Here is a 21,128-nt window from a genome sequence, read left to right as displayed (position 1 = left end):
ATCCTCAGCGGAATAAGTAGTTCTGACAGGGAGAAAATTGGCTGATTTTGTCAGCCTATCAACAATAACCCAGATGGAATCATACTTCCGTGGAGTGCGAGACAACCCTGTAATGAAGTCCATATTAATGACCTCCCACTTCCACGTCGGAATTTCCATTTCCTGCAACAGTCCACCCGGTTTCTGGTGTTCAACAAGAAATTAATTTTTAGAGGGAGATTTTTTATGGTGATTTTCCAAGGCCAAACCCAAACCCCTTTCTCTTGCTCTCTCTTTGTTTTGTTCTTTCTCTTCTAACTTTTCTTGAACCTTCATATGTATATAATAGTCCCTTAATTAAATTGTCACATGCTTACCATGTGACTTGGGTTTGGGCCAAGTATGTTGGCCGGCCACCCCTTTTGTGTTGGGCCCAAATTTCCTTCATTCATTTTGGGCCCAATGACGTATGGCTCACCTTTTGTAATTCCCGAAACTAATTTCCAAAATTCCAAATTTGCCCTTAGCCTTAGTCAACACTTCCACATTAATATTCTTTCATACACACCTCCTATGTCAAATAAAATTTAGTTATGACCTTATTTCTTACAAGTCAAGAATATTTCCAAATTTTTCCCAACGTGTGAAAACACGGGATATAACATATTGATAATTGGAAGATTATGTATATTGAGAGACAATGTTCTTGCATGGATAGCATGTAATGGTATTAGTATGATGTTGTTGGAATATATATTATAAGGTTGCTATTGTGTTCATTGAAGTCGGAAGGTTTTGAAGAAAGTAGTAAATTGAGATCATGCATTTTGAATGGAATATGTGAATTTCTAGTGTGATTGTTGAATTATGTTAATAGTTTGGCCGGGTTTGAATTCCCGGATTGTGATTGATGAGAATTTGGTTATGTTGAATGTTGAGGATGGTATATTTACAGAGGAAGTGCTGCCGAAATTTCAGTAGCCAAGTGTTTCCTTAAGATTCTAACTCTAAGTATTCTAATAAGAGTTTTGGTAAACATGACCAATTTGCAGATTTTCACGAGATTGCAACGTGAATTTGGAAGAGCAAAAGGAGCGGGAAGAGGTATGTAAGGCTTCACCCTTCCTTCTATGGCATGTCTTAGCTGTAATAAGTTGGGTACGAGCCTCGGGGACAACTCTGTTCCCCGGAATCCGCACCTAAAGTTTTCTCCTTTTGTTCAATAGAATTGAACTAGAAAGTGTGCAAATGATGGAAAGACCTCCTAAACCCCTAGAACTTGCATAAATGGGACCCGATTACCCTAGAACCCTCACAAGTAACGCCATGACATGTAACATATGTAAATAGTATACGCTACCTCATCCGGCCGAGGTGGGCCCGTTACTCTCGGATTTTCCCTTACAGCCTTGTTGGACTTACTAGAAGTTGAATCCAAGGGAATCCTTTGATCCCGATTTTGTTACCAGATGATAAGTACTATAAGTACTCTAACGAGGAGACCTCCATGATGATAATGATGACAATGATGTTAGACAAGAGGATATGCCTATGATAAGTACTACCGGAACGATTCTATGACTAAGATCTCTAAGCTAAGTATTCTATGTGAATATGAAAGTGATAAACTAATTCTTGAATCTTATTTATATCCCCTAGCTATGACTTTACTTTCTAAAGACTCCCAAGCCTATGAACTGTCATCTATGACGCCCACGATTTCATTCTACGTTTACTTTAATACTATTCTCCGTTGACCATCTCACCTTGAAATATTCGTCCCTTCGAGGTGAGACAAAAGCGATCACGAGTATTCCATAATGTAATCGGAGGTCACCGACGTTACGTCACTCCGATGTCTACATGATTTTTCCATGGGCCCCCTTGTGTGCTTATATGATATATATATAAATAAAACACGTATATTTATATAAGATACGTATATATATATAAAATATGTATATGTATATAAGATAAGTAAATGTATATAAGACATGTACATGTACACAAGCTATGTATATGAATATAAAGATATGTATAGGTATGTGAGAAATGTATATGACCCTGGGATGGGGGGAAGGGATATATGGGGGAATGGGAAGTGAAACATGTTTCATTGCCACCTGATCAGCTGGCTTATCATCCCGGACGCGGGGTGCCCGGACGCGGGATATATGGGTGAGCCGGTGTATATCGGCGCTATGTGGGTAAGCCGACATTGCTCGGCGCTATGATATGACCTACCATGTCATGACCAGACATGCTATGCTACGATATGATATGCTATGATACGCTATGCTATGACATGATATGCTATGATACGCTATGCTATGACATGATATGCTATGATATGAGAAGCTATGCTATGATATGATAAGCTATGCTATGATATGACAAGTTATATTATGAGATAAGTTATGCTATGATATGACAAGTTATATTATGAGATAAGCCATGCTATGATATGATAAGCTATGCTATGATATGGTAAGCTATGCTATGATATGACAAGATATACTATGACATGATACCCTAGGACACACTATGCTATGACATTGACATGATATAACGCGATGCAATATGCCATGATAAGACACGGCAGGACACGACCGGACATGCCACGACAAGTTACGGTAGTGCACGATAGGGCATGATACGATAGGATACGACATGATATGAGTTCTATTTTCTACGTTCACGGAGGGGGAACGTTCTTAAAAGGGAAAGACAAACCATGCATGATAGCCGCCCAAAAAGGGGCCTTCCTATGTACAGGTTACTTTCTCGCCTCACTATATGTCCTATGACTCCATGATATTATTAATCATACTCTATGTTACTGCTTGTATTATCTTCCATGCCTTACATACTCGGTACACTATTCGTACTGACGTCCCTTCTTGTGGACGCTACGCTTCATGCCGCGCAGGTCAGCAGACAGGTGGATTTGATCCCTAGAAGCTCTACCAGCCGTACTTGACAGCGCTCCAGTTGTTCCGGGGCCTCACTTCAGTGGTACTATTTTGTGTATGTATTCATGGGCACGACAGTACTCGGCCCTTTCTATGTATAAATGTTCTATGTCTAGAGGCTCGTAGACAGATATGGACAGTCAGTTATGTACAGTTAGATATGTTGTATTTTGGCGTCTTAATGTTGTTGTATAAAGTGATAACGAAGTTTACTAGTCTATGTTCATAATGACGCTGCTAATGTTAACGTTCAGAAAAAAATATGGCACTGTTCATACGGCTTGCTAAGAGGTAGAGGTAAAACGACAGACAAGGGGTGCTCGGTACAAGTATCGGGTACTATTCACGGCCCCTAGTCGGGTCGTGACAAGTGTTATCGTGCTACAGGTGCCTGTTATTCTTGTGGCCGTCAAGGCCATATCATGAGAGATTGCCCGTTGCTGGGTAGTTCCGGTGGCGCAGGGCATGCCGGCACCAGCAGGCCGCGATAGAGGTCGCGGCAGGGGTTCCAGTTCTAGCGGTCGCATCTATGCCTTGGCTAGTCGACAGGACCCGGAAGCGCCACCAGACGCGGACATAGGTATATTATTGGTCTTTTCTCGAAATATATATGCATTGACATGTCTAGGCTCTATTTTGTAGTATATTTTCCCCTCCTAGTTACTAATAGAATTGGGGTAAAACCCGAAGTGATAGGATCGTTAGAGGTAGCTATTCATACGAATAAAAAGTAAATGTTGAGAATTTAAAAGGCTAACTCGGTAGTCACATAATCAGAAAGATAAAAGACCCTCTCTAGGTCCGAGTGGGACCCGCTACGAGAACTTTTCGGAAATTGCTAAGACCTCGGCTTGCCCTAGACTGTGTGAAAAAGGTCGTGTGAGGAAGTGAGCGCAATTATACCGGCCTTAACGTGTCGAAATGCACTAAAGTTTCAAGGTTAAGCGTGCTAGGGCCAGAGCAATTCTGGGATGGGTGACCCCGTGGGAAGTATACTAAAATTTTCAAATTTTCACAAGTGTAGGTCTGAGAGACAAATGGGAACTTGGGGTAACCTAAAGGGAGTGGCTAGGAACACTTATAGAAGTTGCGTAGACTGAGGCGGACTAGATTGGCGAAAAAGAAGAAAGCGTAACACAGCTTGGGGATCAGAGTGAATTTGAATAGTGGTTGTAAATGTTTATAAGTGAGATGGTAGTAAATGTATATGTATGCGTATAACCTTCCACTGGTGATTGTATTGATCGAGAGGTAAGTTCCAACAACTAGTGTTGCGATATACAGAAAACATTAACTGAACGGAATTCAAGAAACAAGCGAAAGGTAGGGTACAGATGTTAGGGAATAAACGAACACTGATTTCACTACAAGCTAAGGTCGGAAAATTATAACATGACGATATTTGGAATAGAAAGTGAGTGAGTGAGTGAATGAAAAGCAAGGAGATCAAAATGTCGGAAGGAGTGAAAAGTAAGAAACATGACCAGGCAAAGCATCCAAAGAGCCGACTATTGGCGTAGAAAATTTTAAGGGCAGGTCAGTAAAAGAACTAGAGTGTGATAGTATAGAACAAAAGAAGAATAGACCTGAGGAAGGTTAACGGTAAAAATAGGACAAGCGTATGGGAGTACGGAGGATACTCTAATAAGTTGGTAATAGCAAACCGATTCAATATGAGAATGTGATCGGCAAGGGGATAGGCATGATAGACTCCGCAATGGAGGAACTACAACTGTAAGAAGATCACAGAAAGCGATAGTTGCTTAAAGGGTATAGACGTATACAGACCCTCTTAATAAAGGGGGGGGGGGGAGAACATACTAGGCCTAAAATGAACTATGACAATTCAAGTCCCAGGAAAAAGGAAACTTATTAGCTCGGGGCCAGAGTCCAGGATATGTTGACATATCGTCAAGATTATGAAAAAAAACGTAAGGGATAAAATGACAATAAAGTGCGCAATGAGGAAAATATAGGGAGAAAATATGGAAGGCACCTGGAAAGAACAACAAATATAAATAGGGACAACCCGAAACCGCATTATGTGAGATTTGGCGTGGCAAGAGGTGCAAGTTACCGATCAGTTAGTTCGATGTCGATGGAACTGAGTTAATCGACCCGGACACAATCTAAGCTTCTGAAACGGAAATGTTAAATGATCGCATGCAACAATTATCGAGGAGACCTCCCCGAAGTACTATGATGCACCATGAGACCAGTTCAACATTCGAGGACGAATGTTCTAAAGGGGGGGAGGATGTTATATCCCGCATTTTGTACATACGGATAATTCAAGACGATTGCGGGAAGTTAAGAGCAAGGTTATATCTTTGATCTTGTTAAGCACACAAGTTTTTTGTGAGAGTTATGGATGCGGAAATATTGAGGAAGGCTAAGGGAAAAATTGGAAATTTGGAAAATGGTTTCATGAATTACAAAAATTAGCCACAAGTAAGTGGGCTTGGAAAAATTAAAAAAAAAAAAGGCCCATGAAGTGGCCGGCCATGGTATATGGGCCAAGGCCCATGTGGTATTTTTAATCCAAGTATTAAAAGAGAGGGGCACCAATATTTCATCATAATTCAAGAAACTTCAAGAAAACAAAACTTGGAGAGCAAGACCAAGGTCTATTCGGCCATGTCCATGGAAAATCAAGTTCTTCAATTTTGATTCCAAAAATTTATTTCTTCTAGTATTCCTACAAATTCAAGGGTCCTCTTCAACGTGGCATAATTGTTAGAACAAGAAAAACACAAATTCTTGCAAGGGGCAACTTGGGTCAAGAAAAAAGATAATTGGAAAAAGGTAAGAATCAACCTTCCTTTCTATGTTATAGATGCTTGTGAATGTTGTAGTGTGTAGAAACAAGTGAAATTCATGAAAATAAGGAGTTGTGCATGGTGGCCATGTGTATATGTGTGTATGGCCGTGGGTATGTGTGTGTGTGAATGGCGATTCAATTATTCTATTTAGTGCTTTAGTTGTTGTGGTTATGTATTCCATGTTAGTAATGAAAGTTTGATAGTTTTAGTTGAAGTTTCAAGTGTTGGGGAGTAGTTATGGAAGCCGATGTGACCATAATATTATTTCTTGCATATATGGAAAACAATATTGCTAGTGTATGAATTGTTAGTATAATTCATGAATTTGGAAGAAGAAAATATGTTGTTGCTATTCCATTTGGAAGAATTCGGGTGGCATAGCGTATGGATTGGATTATTTGAATATTGTAGGGATTGTTTGAGATATTCTTGAATATAGTTTGAATTTGAAAATGTAGGCAATTATGAATTGAATGTAAATGGAAAGTCGTCAAAGTTTGTAGAAAGGAGTTGTGAATGTTGGAATGTGTTTTGGATTGATTGTCGATATTGTTGAAATAATTATTGGTATTGTCGTCGCTAAGTTGGCCGAGTTGAATTCTCGGGGATGTCGCATTTACAGGGGAAATGCTGCCGAAATTTCGGTAGATTAAGTGTTGGTTTGGAAATGGATACTAAGCGCTTATGGCTAATGTTGGTATATATGAATATTGTTGTAGATCTTGCGAAGCGGAAAGCTTGAGTTCGGATTAGCATAGGAAGCGGGCAAGGTATGTAAGGCTTATCTTTCTTTCTTTTGGCATGGTCTTTATGAAACGAACGAATGACGTATATGTGCGACCGCAAAGAAATTCTTATTCTTAGAGCCACTAGGATGGCTAACATCTTTGACTCCCGTAAGTCCTTTCATATGTCTTTGACATGTATCTATGATGTCCGATGATTTAGTTGGTCTTTTTCTGAATGGCATTCGAAAGACAGTTATTATGACTAAAGCTTTGATGTTCAGATACTAGCACGTTTGATTATGTCGTTGAGTCCTTGATATATTACGATATGTACTTATGGTTCCTACAATCTTATTTGATTTGATCCATAACGATGTCCGAAGGGTTCTTGATATTATTATTGCGTCGGTTTTCCAAAAATGACTTCTAAAACGCTTATAGAGCGTTCTGTACTTCAAACGTCCGTAACTTTCTCATACTAAGTCGGATTGACCCGAAACTTGTTTCTGAGCCTTCAGATGTCGGTAACTATACATATCCATCGAGTCTTTGATTTATATGCATTTAGTTTCTCACTACTCAGTTCGTGCATATGTCATGATCTCTTTCACCGAGTCCCGGGCCGGTATGCGTCGTGCGTATTGTTCGCCGGGTCCCCCACTTGAGGGCCGGGTGCCATTTATGTATTCCGAAGTTAGATGTGTTATGGTGTTATAGTGTGTTTATGGTTCGCCGAACCACATATGATATAATACTATGATATGATATTATGATGTGTGTCGGAGATTGCGGAGCAAAACTTCCGGAGTTAGATGTGTGTGGCGCCGAGGGCAGGGCGGCGCCACGTTTCCCCGGGTCCCGTAAGGGACCGGACACCGTTCTTTGCATGCATGGTCTGTGTTTCCAGTAAGTTGTTTGATTACTTTACATTTCGTGCTTACTTTCTGTATTTATCTCCTGCACTATTTATTTCGCTTGTGATTCTGTTCATATTATTCCATGCCTTGCATACTCAGTAAATATTTCGTACTGACCCCCCTTTCTTCGGGGGCTGCGTTTCTTGCCCGGAGGTACAGACGTTCACTTTGCTGATCCGCCCACTTAGGACGTCTACTCAACTGTCTTGGAGTGCTCCCTTGTCCGGAGCCCACATTTTGGTATAGACTCTTCCGTTGTATATTTATGTATATATTCGGGGTACGGCGGGGCCCTGTCCCGTCATATGATTCTGTTATGTTCGTTAGAGGCCTGTAGACATATTTGTGGGTCATGGGTCGTGTTTGTTTGGTTTTGGTTTGCGATCTGTGGCTTAAGCGGTCCCGTTTGTTAGTATGGCCAAAACGGCCCATACGTTTGCATATGTATGTATACTCGGGCGATATGGATTCCGCCAGCCTACGGGCTTCTGTATGATATTTCTATTACAGGTGACCGCTTAAGATGATGTCTGTTCTCAGTATTTGTATAAATAACGTAGGTTAAATTTGAATAAGTCTTTGATATGTCGAACTGGGAAGTAAGTCTGTACGAGTGTCCAGTTAGGGCACTAGTCACGGCCCACGGGGCTGGGTCGTGACATATTTTGGCCGAGTTAAATTCTCGGATTTGTTGTTGTATTTTTGGCCGAGTTGAATTCTCGGGGTTGTTGTATTTACAGGGGAAGTGCTGCCGAAATTTCCGTAGATTATGTGTTGGTTTAGAATTGGACTCTAAGTGTTTATGGCTAATGTTGGGTATATATGAATATTGTTGTAGATCTTGCGAAGCGAAAGACTTAAGTTCGGATTAGCATAGAAAGCGGGCAAGGTATGTAAGGCTTACCTTTCTTTCTTTTGGCATGATCTCTATAGAACGAACAAATGACGTATATGTATGATTGCAAAGAAATTCCTATTCTTAGAGCCACTAGGGTGGCTAATATCCTTGATTTCCATAAGTTGTTTCATATGATTTTGATGTGTATCTATGTTGTCCGAAGATCTACTTATATGTTTCCGAATTGGTATTCGAGAGATAAGTGATATGGCTTATGTCTTGATTTTCAAATGATAGCACGTCTGATTATTCCGTTAAGTCTTTGATACACTTCGATATGTACATATGATTCTAAAAGCTATATTTGATTTGGTCCATACGATATCCGAAAGATACTTGGTATGATTGTTGCTTCGATTTTCCAAAAAAAGGCTTTTGAAACGTTCGTAGAAGGTTCTGTACTTCAAACGCTCATAACTTTCTCATACTAAGTCGGATTGACCCGAAAAATTATTTCTGAGCCCTCAGATGTCGGTAAGTATACTTATTCATCGAGTCTTGATTTATGTGCATATAGTTTCTCACGACTCAGTTCGTGCAAGCCTCAAAATGTCTATTCACCGAGTCCCGGACCGGGTATGTTATCGTGCGCACTCCTCTGCATTGTTCACCGAGTCCCTCATTAGAGGGCCAGGTACGGTATATGTTTATGATGATATGATGATGATGATGATGTGTTATGGTGGCCAAGAGGGCATATGATGATTTGATTCACCGAGTCCCTCACTAGAGGGCCGGGTACGGTATGTATATGATATATGATGTTCACATGCATGATTCTGTCCACCGAGTCCCTTAATGGGCCGGGTACGGTATGATTCACTCACCGAGTCCCTCACTAGAGGGCCGGGTACGGTATATATATATATATATGTATATGTTTGTATATGCATGATGATGTGATGGCATACTGATATGATGACATGTTTTGGTCACCGAGTCCCCCATTAGAGGGCCGGGTACGGTATATGTATACATGTATTCATGATGACATAATGACATGATTTCATTCACCGAGTCCCATAATGGGACAGGTACGGTATGTGATATGAAATGTTTGATTCTGTTCCGTACTACACAGGTACAGTGGTTTCCTTATTATGATACTTGACTCCCAAAATTGCTATTTCAGTTATGATCTTTCCAGTTGTATTTCATGCCTTACATACTCAGTACATATTCCGTACTGACCCCCCTCTTCTTCGGGGGCTGCGTTTCATGCCCGCAGGTACAGACGTTCACGTGAGTGACCCGACAGCTTAGGCTATCTATTCTGCTGCTTTGGAGTGCTCCCTTGTTCTGGAGCCCGCATTTTGGTACAGACTCTTCTGTTGTCTATATGTATGTATTTGTTCAGGGGTACGGCGTGGCCCTGTCCCGTCATATGATTCTATTATGTTTGTTAGAGGCCTGTAGACATGTATGTGGGTCATGGGTCGTTATGGTTCAGTTATGTCTATGTGGTTTGCGTCTAAGCGGTCCTATTTTCTATGACAGCCTTAACGGCTTGTATATATATATATATACTTATGTATATGCTTTGGACGATATGTTCTACGACAGCCTTGGTGGCTCCTGTATGATGTGTTTGATATATGCGACCGCTTAAGACCACATCTGCCCTTAATATCTGTAATAATCAATATATGTTGGATATGGATAAGTCATTGATATGCTGATTTGGTAACTAAGCGTGTATGGTGTCCATCTCGGGCACTAGTCACGGCTCACGGGGTTGGGTCGTGACACTCTGTCCCTCTCTGAACTCACCAGCACTGTCTAAAGATCTAGCCCTCTTATTATGGCCCCGATCGCGCTCACGCTCTGTCCTCCTCTGACGCTTACGATCCTCCAAGTCTTGTGCATATGCCTGTATACGCGAAGTATCCATACCTAGCTGCAACGCAGCTATCATACACTCATCAATCAAATGTGGCCCTAGACCGACCATGAAACGGTGAACTCGATCCTCCATCTCAGCCACCATAGCTGGGGAATATCTAGCCAATGAACCAAAGTGTACGATGTACTCTCGAACACTCATGCTACCCAGTTGAATATGTAAAAACCTATCTGCTCGAGCTCGCCGAACCTCTGGCAGGAAATAATGATGAATAAAGGCATATGAAAACTCTTGCCAAACAGCTGGAGGGGCATCCTCTCCTGTCACGACCCAGCCCCGTGGGCCATGACTAGTGCCCGAGTTGGACACCCATATGTACCTGTTAAACATAGTCGGACTGATACTATAGGTCCTCAATCAATCACGACGAAATAACACAAGCAAGCCGACGAGGCTGCCACCATATATCATTATATTACGCAAGCCGACAAGGCTGCCACTACGAAACGATAACATATGCAAGACGGCAAGGCTGCTACAATAACAGAACTCCACAATAACTATATAGACACAGCTGAACATAATCTGTATACAACCCACACACATGTCTACAGACCTCTAAGAGTATCAACAGTGAAATATGACGGGACAGGGCCCCGTCGTACCCCTGGACAAGCATATATATATATATATACATCAGAAGGTCTGTACTAAAATCTAGGCTCCGAAACAATGGAGCTCTCCAAGACAGCTGAAAGGGAATCCTAAGCTTGGGGACCACCAAATCGACCGTCTGTACCTGCGTGCATGAAATGCAGCCCCCTGAAGAAAGGAGGTCAGTACAGAATATGTACTGAGTATATAAAGCATGAAATACAGTAAAAAGGATTATAACTGAAATAGGGGGTAAAGAAAACAAGTACAATGTCCAGAATACCAAAACACTTGCCCTTTTGAAACATAAATCATGCATGTCAATATCATATATCATACCCGGCCCATTATGGGACTCGGTGAACATGGTCGCCACCCCGTCTTTAGCGCCATAATACATCATAACTCCATAAACACATCATAACGCCATAACACAGCATAACTCCATTAACACATCATAACGCCATAACACAGCATAACTCCATAAACACCTCATAACGCCATAACACAGCATAACTCCATAAACATATCATAACGCCATAACACAGCATAACTCCATAAACACATCATAACGCCATAACACAACATAACTCCATCATATATATATATATATATATATATATATATATATATATATATATATATATATATATATATATCATATTCCGGCCCTCTAGTGAGGGACTGGGTGAACAATGCAGTGAAACTGTGCACGATAACATACCCGGCCTAGGACTCGGTGAAGGACATATTGAGGCATGCACGAGCAGAGTAGTGAGCAACCATATGCAATTTAAAACATTATCAAGACTCAAACAGAATAAGAAGAAGGGATAAACACCTGAGTATCAATAGAGACAATCATATCAAAAGAGCCTTAGGAACCATAGACATATGTCAAAATAGTATGAAACAGCTTATAGAAGTCAAAGACATTAGTTATCGTAGAGTTTCTAAGAATAGGAGCTTATGTATATCGACTACTATCCATCGTACAGAAAATGGAAGAGGGAAGCTCAATCATTTTAAGAGTTATAACATCAAGAAGTGAATAAGAATCATGAATCACACTCGAACTTATGAATAGAATTACCCCAAAGCTCATATCATTCGTCACTTAAATCTACGACATGCCAAAAGAAAGAAGGGACAGCTTTACATACCTGTTAACGATTAATCGCAAACCTGTTCGCTTCGTCGCCCCTTTAGCCTATTTAATATAAAAGTAACGCTATCGTTAGTAACTACACTTTCTAGTTCGTAAATCCGTAGCCCATCGCTTATAGGACTCGTTCTTTAACTTATACTTTCTCGATTAGGGTTTTTCATCAGTTAAGGACTTAACAGAAATCGGGCAGCATTTCCCCTATATATTCGCCTAACCCGAATTCCCAATTATTCTCCTGTTATCATAGAAATACCAACAATAGGGATACACATACAAAATTCTTACAATTCAGCCCATAAACAAGTCTAACAATCCAACAACCCCTTTGAACCCTTTTCAACCCACAATTTCATATAACAACGATTTCATGCATTTTCTTACTTCCAATTTCGTCCAATCCAATTTTAATAATTCCATTACAACACTATTAACATAATTACACCACAAAATAAGAAAATATCACCTAAATTTTCTCGGAGGGATTTCTACACTCAATTGCTCCAATTCCACAATTTCCTCTTCTTCAACTAATATCCAATGTTGCTATCACCTCCTTGAACTTGTAATGTATTTGAACTTGATCAAAACATCCAAAATCACAAATTTTTCTTCAACACCATGGCTGGCCGAGAGCAGCCATGGAGGTTTTGTATTTTTTTTCCAACTTAATTTTCTTGAAATGAAAGTAAATTTGTGAATTTGTTCACTTCCTTTCCTATATATATGGTGGCTTTTAGATAGACACGTGCCCCCCTACTAAATGACTCACCAAAAATATTTCTTGAATTGTCATTTTCCCTTTTTTTATTATTATATTTGGGTGGGGCCCACCATAGTAATTAGGCTAATTAATTTTAATTAATCCCTAATTCTTACTTAATACTCTAATCACAATTAATTAGTCCCTAATCTCTAAAGGTTCCTATTTCGAATCCGAAAATGATCTCGTCTTTAACTTGAGTCGATTCTCTTGCGAATAACTCGACGTATAAAAATACGGGATATAACATTTCCCTTAGATAGTTCCCACGCCTGGTACCACTGCACTGCAACATCACAGAGCCTATAAGAAGCCAACTCCATTGACTCAACCTCATTAGCATGCATGACCCCAAGAGTCCTTTGCATGCTATCAATAAAGTCCTGAGGGTCCATATTGGCACGACCCGACTAGGGGCCGCAACGGGTACCCGGGGCTGACCACCGAGCACCCCTTACTTCCTCACTTGTCATAATCATTTTACATTTCTTTGCCATTCAGTAGAGCATAATCATAAAATGACCATTTTCCATATATAAAAATATGATTGATTTATATATACATAGGCCTCTGTAGGCTAACAAAATAATATGTACAAATATGCCGTAGTCAATTAGTGAGACCATCTAACCCACACTGCGTATCTACGAGCCTCTACTGAAACACCGTACATATAGACGGAACAAGACTCCGTCGTGCCCAAAATGCATATATGTACCAAAAGAATAGGCATAAGCACCTCCGGATGATGGAGTGCTCTCAATCAGCTCGCAGCTACTAGGAATCTGGGTCAAGCTTGCCTCCCTGTCTACCTGTGGGCATGAACACAGCGTCTAAATAAAACGGACGTCAGTACGAACGTTGTACTGAGTATGTAAAGCAGGAATGAAATGAGCAAGCATACTAGAAGGATCATAAGTCATGAGAGAAAGACATAACCTGCATGAGTGTCATAAGAAACATACTTTTTACATATATCATATCTTACATTATCATAGTATATGTGTTACCATATCCAATATATCTTCTCATACATCATCACATACAGCATCACATCGTAATCCATATCGTTACCCGCGTCCGGGTAACCCTTAAATGCCACCCACTAGTGGTGATCATGTCCGGCCCTCTAGGCTCGGTGTAAACATAGCAGCCCGCATTAGCGGTGACATGTCCGGCCAACTAGGCGCGGTGGAATCATATGCAGCCTGCCTTAGCGGTGACATGCCCGGCCAACCAGGCACGCTGAAATCATATCATCACACAACTCACATTTCACATTATTAATACACCTCTCATAACATAGCATCATCCTATCACTTCTTAGCATTATATACGTAACATAGTTACATTATCAGCTAGCATCATTAATCATCTTATTTACATGTCATACATTAGCATTAACGGTATACTCTAGATTTTAAGAATGATCACACTATATCGGGTGACGTAAGGTCGTAAACCCCCGATCGTATTATGAACATCCGTGAATATCGTGCCTCGCCTTGAAGGGAATAGAACGTAAGGCGAGTGTTAACAAAAACAACGTCATCACCTTCGCTTCCGTACCCTTATGTGGTACGTTATATCGGAAGACTCATAAGCTTCCTCCTATAAAAGGATTAGGGCAGGTTTAAGGATTCATGCCTTTTGAAAGAAGAGATGAGCCTCACATACCTTGTCGTTTAGCTTCGTTATCAGTCACTTGCCTTCCTTCGATGTCACGTCGTTACCTTCACGAGAGGATTGCATTAACATTAGTTAATCGGCTATAAGAATACATCGTTAATTCTAGAGAGAATTGGGCAGCATTTCCTTTGTTTCTACGACTTTTCCCACATTCTATTTCAGCTCCCAAACATTCACAACAACACGCACAATATCATATCAGCAATCGTCATTTGTACACATTGAGCAAAATCCACCATTTCTTCCATATTTATGATTGTGGCTCATTATCGCATTTTTTTTTGCATATATAGTACTTGTCCCATGGTCTAAACGCCTTTTATAACATATCCATAACCACAACCTATTCATACTCATGATTCCCTCTAGCTACCATTCAATTATAATACTACTCATTCATTTATAATTCACTTCCTATATTTTCTTACAATCCAAGCACCTTAGTCCTTCAATACTCTAAACAACCTAATGTAGCCATGAAACTTACCTTGGATGATGATGGAACAAGTCTTGAGTGGAATTCCTTCTTCTTCACCACAACCTTGTTTCTTCCTTTTTGGGATTTCTTAGTTTGGATGACTTTTAGTTGAGGTTCATGGGCTTGGATTCATGAATTTGATGTTTTTGATCTTGGTCCCCTTTGATTTCTCTTGTGGATGGATGTGGGAGAATATTCTAGGGTGTTCTTGGATGGAAGAGGGGAAATGAAGTGGAGGAAATGAAAAAACATGATCCCTTATGTAATTTAAAAAGCTGGTCGTGGGACTTTATACGGACCAACATACGGTCCGTATAATTTATACTGACCGTATGTTGGACCATACATTTGGTCCAGAATGAAATCTTCATCTTGGCCAATTATACGGTCCAACATACGGCCAGTATAATTTATACGGACTGTATGTTTGGCCGTATAATGCCAACTGAAGCGACTTCCGTTCTCGTCGACTCGTTTGATCTCCGATCCTTATGGAACCTTCTTAACACTTGTTTAACACTTCAATACCAATCTAAGGGATGTTATTACATGTATCTAAGACATCATTATGCCGTCGTTGACTCGTTGCTTGTAATTCTTATCCGATATGCAACATACGACTCACTTTCCTTAATAACTTCCTTTCCTCATCTCAGATGGTTTTGAATTCTTGTTTAGGGTCATCAATTACTATTTCGTACTTCTCAAAACATCGCGTTCACTGTGACCTTCGCTCTCCTATTCGCTGTACATGTACGAGGAATTTTCCAAGGTGTAACATTCTCCCCCCTATTTTTGGAACATTCGTCCTCGAATGTTAAAACACTCGAAAATTCTAGAAACATTTCGCCAGAGTTTCCCTTGTAATAGGGCACTACCAACCTGTCACAACAGCCCACAATATCATTGCCTCACAGGGCTACAGCATAGTATCAACATATCTATGGCCACACACGACCAAAAATATAAAAAGTAAGCAGACATACCTTATGATCTCGGCGTGTCATCATTGACTTCTTCTGAAGAATGGAATAGATGCGGATATTTATCTTTCATGTTCTCCTCCACTTCCTAAGTCACTTCTTCCTTGTTATTGTTTCTCCATAAGAGCTTCACTGAAGCCACTTCTTTATTCCGGAGCCTTTGCACTTGTTTGTCTAGAATAGCAACAGGAACTTCGTCATATGCTAATTTTTCTGTTACTTGGACATCATCAACCGGAACTATTTTTGTTGGGTCTCCAATGCACTTGCGGAGCATCGAAACATGGAAAACTGGGTGCACGGACTCAAGCTCCGAAGGCAAGTCCAATTCGTAGGCTACATGACCCACCTTACGGACAATTCTATAGGGTCCAATATATCTTGGGCTCAATTTCCCCTTTTTACCCAATCTCATTACCCCTTTCATTGGCGACACCTTCAAAAATACCCAATCGTTGACTTGAAATTCCAGGTCCCATCGGCAGTTGTCCGCATAAGACTTTTGGCAACATTGAGCTGTCAACAATCGGTCTCGGATCATTTTGACTTTCTCCACCGCTTGTTGAATCAATTCGGGGCCTATTAGTTGTACCTCTCCTACTTCAAACCAGCCAATCGGGGATCTACATTTCCTTCCATATAGAGCTTCGTATGGAGCCATTTGAATACTGGAGTGATAGCTGTTATTATAGGCAAACTCGATCAAGGGTAAGTGATCTTGCCAACTACCACCAAAATCTAATATGCATGCCCTTAACATATCCTTCAAAGTCTGAATAGTTCGCTCGGCCTGCCCATCGGTCTGAGGGTGAAATGCCGTACTAAACTTCACTTGGGTACCTAAACCCTCTTGAAAAGACTTCCAGAACTTAGCTGTGAACTGTGCCCCTCTGTCTGTAATAATGGATATTGGGATACCATGGAGTCGCACAATCTCTTTCAGGTACAATTTAGCGTAGTCTTCAGCCGAATACGTGGTTCTGACTGGAAGAAAATGAGCTGCTTTCGTCAACCTATCCACAATCACCCATATAGAATCATGTTTGCCTCGGCAGCGGGGTAATCCTACAACAAAATCCATGTCGACCACTTCCCACTTCCATATAGGAATTTCCAACTCTTGCAATAAGCCTCCTAGCTTCTGATGTTCGATCTTCACTTGTTGGCAATTCGGACATTGAGCCGCAAACTCTGCCATATTTTTCTTTATGCCATCCCACTAATATAACATTCTGAGATCGTGATACATCTTTGTTGCACCCGGGTGAATAGAATACCGAGAATAGTGTGCTTCCTCCATAATCCGTTTACACAATTCTGCCACATCCGGCACACATAGTCTGCCTCGATATCTAAGGACCCCATCTGTGGAAACTTCAAATGGAGACTTCTTGTTATACCCCGCATTTTCAGAGCCTGAGAGTGACACGTGCTTCCTCAAACATTGACAATCACGTTGTTACTACATAATTTAAACTCACGTTGATAGTATTATATCCTGTAGTTTTGTACGTCGGATTATTCGTAAGCCGAGGTGGGGTCCACACATCGAGATTTTTTTAGGGACATGTGACAAGTTATATGAATCACATATGTGAAGTTAAACACAACTCAAGAAGGACCCTTGAGCCAAATCAAAGTGGAAGCCCTCCAAACAAATAATTTTAAGTTACGTTTTTGGGTGATCTGACTTCGGGAGGCAATAACCCCATCGGTATTTGGGAATTTGGGAAAACTCCCAGAACTAAAGTTGTAGATAATTGAATTAGATTTCCAACCATAGGTCGTGGGTCCATAGGTGACGTCGGAATAATGAGATACGGACGTTTTAAGGAAGAAAGGTCAGCGGGCTAGGCCCAATCCGGGCCCAACCGAGTTAGGCCCATGACCCATGCCTATTTAAGTGAAATTTCAGCCCTTTCTCCTCATTTTTCAGACCAAGAACACCAGAAAATTTTGGAAAGAGAGAGATAAGAGCCTTGGAGAGAAGAAAAACGAATTTTGACCAAAATCTGAGACCCGAATCCCGAAGCCCATGAAGAGAAAAGTGTTGTACGCTGCGTTGTCTTCAATTTGAGCTAAAAATCAACCAAGGAGAAGAGTGATAACGTGGTGGCTGCATGCTTAAGGTATGAATAAGGTTCCTTTTCATTGTTAACGAGTTTATTTAGAGTTTTAACGGATTAGAACGGAGGGAATAACCTGATAAATTCGTTTGTCGGTGCTGTGAATTATGGAACGAGATTTGAAGAAAACTTTAGATGAAAATAAATGTATTTAACTTGTAAAATGTGGAGGATGTGGTTATTGATGTTGTTAGTGTTAATTTCGACTCATTTACGGAAATAAAATTATTAAATAGTTATATCGCAAATTTGGTTGGTTGAGAGATTTAGAAAAACAGTGTGCAGGCTGTTTTATGGAATACGTTGGTGTTGGAAATGGTATTACCACTATTGGCATTGTTGTTGATGTTATTGGCTCTTGACTTGGAATCTCGGGCTAGGCATATAAACAGGGGAAATGCTGCCCGAATTTCGGCAGAATTTAAAAGGGTTTTAATTAAAGTTTCGAGACGAACGTACGACGATGATCCTAATGATATTATGAATGATTCCATATATAGAGTACGAGGCTACGAATAATTCTTAAGCGAGTTGCAAGACGGGAAGTAAGTTGAAAGTCGAGAATCATCTTCCAGGTATGTAAGGCATACCCTTTCTTTCTTTTGGCATGTCCTAGAGCTAAGTAAGGTATTACACGCATCTTGGCGTAACTCTATTCTTTAATTCCGAGCTTGTTTACGATTCTTATTCACTTCTTGTCATGAGCATGCTTAGTATAGTCGAGTTTATTGTGTGATTAATTAACGAATAAAGCATAAAGAGTTTCTGTTCCTAAAAGAGTTCTATAAGTATTATTGTCCCTAACTTTCGTAAATGGTCTCGGGTTTCTTTAAAATGTTCGTAGAGGGTTTTGTAGTAAATGATGTCCATAACTTTCTCATGCTAACTCGGATTGACTTGAAACGTATTTATGATCCCTCAAGTGTCGATCCGTGTACTTATCTATCGAGTCTTAAAATTTGATTTATGTGCATATAGTTTCTCACTACTCTGCTCGTGGATGCCTCAATATGTCCTTCACTGAGCCCGGGCCAGGATATGTTATCGTGCGCACTCCACTGCATTGTTCACCGAGTCCCTCAGTAGAGGGCCGGGTACGATATATGTATATATATATTCTGGAGTATGATTTGTTCTAGAGTATGATGTGTTCTGGAGTATGATGTGCTACAGAGTTATTCCCAATTCTGGAGTATGATGTGTTATGGCGCCAGTGACGGGGTGGCGACCATGTTTTGTCCACCGAGTCCCATAATGGCCCGGATGTGACATATCCCCTCGACATGCATGAATTGTGTTTTAAAAGTAAGCATTTTGATATTTTGGATAATGTACTTACTTTCTGTACTTCTTGTTCCGATTACGGTTCTGTTTGCTGTACTCCATGCTTTATATACTCAGTACATATTTCGTACTGACCCCCTTTCTTCGGGGGCTGCGTTTCGTGCCACGCAGGTACACACAGATGAGTAGAAGACATTTCTATAAGTTGTTTCAGCGGGATTGGCGAGCTCCATTTCCTTCCGGAGTGTTGCCGAGTCAGAGTACATATGTTATGATTCCTGATTGATATTAGAGACTTTGTAGACAGAGTCACGTATGTGGGTCGTCAGTCTTGTAAGCGGCTCTGCAAGCCGATGTACCATTTTGTGTTATGTTACAAATTCCATATGATTACAGATTTTACTTGGCTTGAGAACGACGAAAAAATGTTTTTGAAAGCCTTTACTATGTATTTCATTTTTATTTGATTTAAGAGTCCAAAGAGATTATGTGTGTAATAAGAGTCAGCGGGTTCGCTCGACCCTAAGTAAGGGTCGGGTGCCCATCATGCCCTATCAAGATTAGGGTGTGACACTTCTCTTTTTCACGAGACACTTCTCTGTAATGACACATTTGTGGATCTTCATACTGGCGTTCTTTTATTTCAATATTCAAAGGCGAGGTTATAGGATCATTAACACTGATTCTTGCGCTTCCCGAATCAATCACCCGCACTCCAAGATTAACTAACTGGTAAAGCTCATGAATTATTTCCTTCTTCTCTGGAGGGACTTCACTTAAACTGCCCATTGATCGGCGGCTAAGCGCGTCGGCTACTACATTAGCATTCCTGGGGTGGTATAAAATGTTCACGTCATAGTCTTTCAGCAATTCTAGCCACCGCCTCTGCCGCAGGTTCAACTCCTTCTGCTTGAAAATATATTGAAGGCTCTTGTGATCTGTGTAAATATCGACGTGCACACCATACAAATAATGCCTCTATATCTTCAACGCATGAATAACCGCAGCCAATTCGAGATCATGGGTGGGGTAATTCTTTTCATGTTTCCGCAACTGTCTCGAGGCATATGCAATAACTCTGCCATGCTGCATCAGTACGCATCCTAATCCCACACCAGAAGCATCACAATATATAACATAATCATCTGGCCCGTCCGGAAGTGTTAGAACTGGAGTTGAAGTCAATCTGTCTTTCAACTCTTTAAAACTACGCTCGCAGCCATCACTCCATTGAAACTTGGCTGATTTCTGGGTTAGCTTCGTCAATGGGGCTGCGATGGAAGAAAATCCCTCTACGAACCTGCTATAGTAGCCTGCCAATCCCAGAAAGCTACGCACTTCTGTGGGTGTCGTAGGTCTCGGCCAATTCTTTATAGCTTAAATCTTTTGATTATCAACCCGTATACCATCATCTGAAATAATATGGCCTAGAAATGTCACAGAATTTATCCAAAACTCGTACTTTGGGAACTTTGCATATAACTCCCGAGCTCGAAGGATTCCCAGCACAGTTCGCAAGTGATCTGCATGTTTTGCTTCTGTACGAGAATATACCAGGATATCATCAATAAATACTATCACGAAAAGATCCAGGAATGGCCTGAATACATTATTCATTAAATTCATGAAAACCGCCGGGGCATTAGTCAACCCAAACGACATTACTCGGAATTCATAATGGCTGTATCTGGTCCTGAAAGCAGTTTTGGGAACATCCGCTTCTCTAACTCTAACCTGGTGATAACCTGATCGCAAATCTATTTTAGAAAACCATTTAGCGCCCTGCAGCTGATCAAACAAGTCATCAATCCTGGGAAGTGGATATTT

Source organism: Lycium barbarum, chromosome 1, assembly GCF_019175385.1.
Source record: "Lycium barbarum isolate Lr01 chromosome 1, ASM1917538v2, whole genome shotgun sequence".
In the NCBI taxonomy this organism is placed as follows: domain Eukaryota; kingdom Viridiplantae; phylum Streptophyta; class Magnoliopsida; order Solanales; family Solanaceae; genus Lycium; species Lycium barbarum.
The sequence above is the reverse complement of the archived record's forward strand: the minus strand, read 5'-3'. Positions refer to the sequence as shown.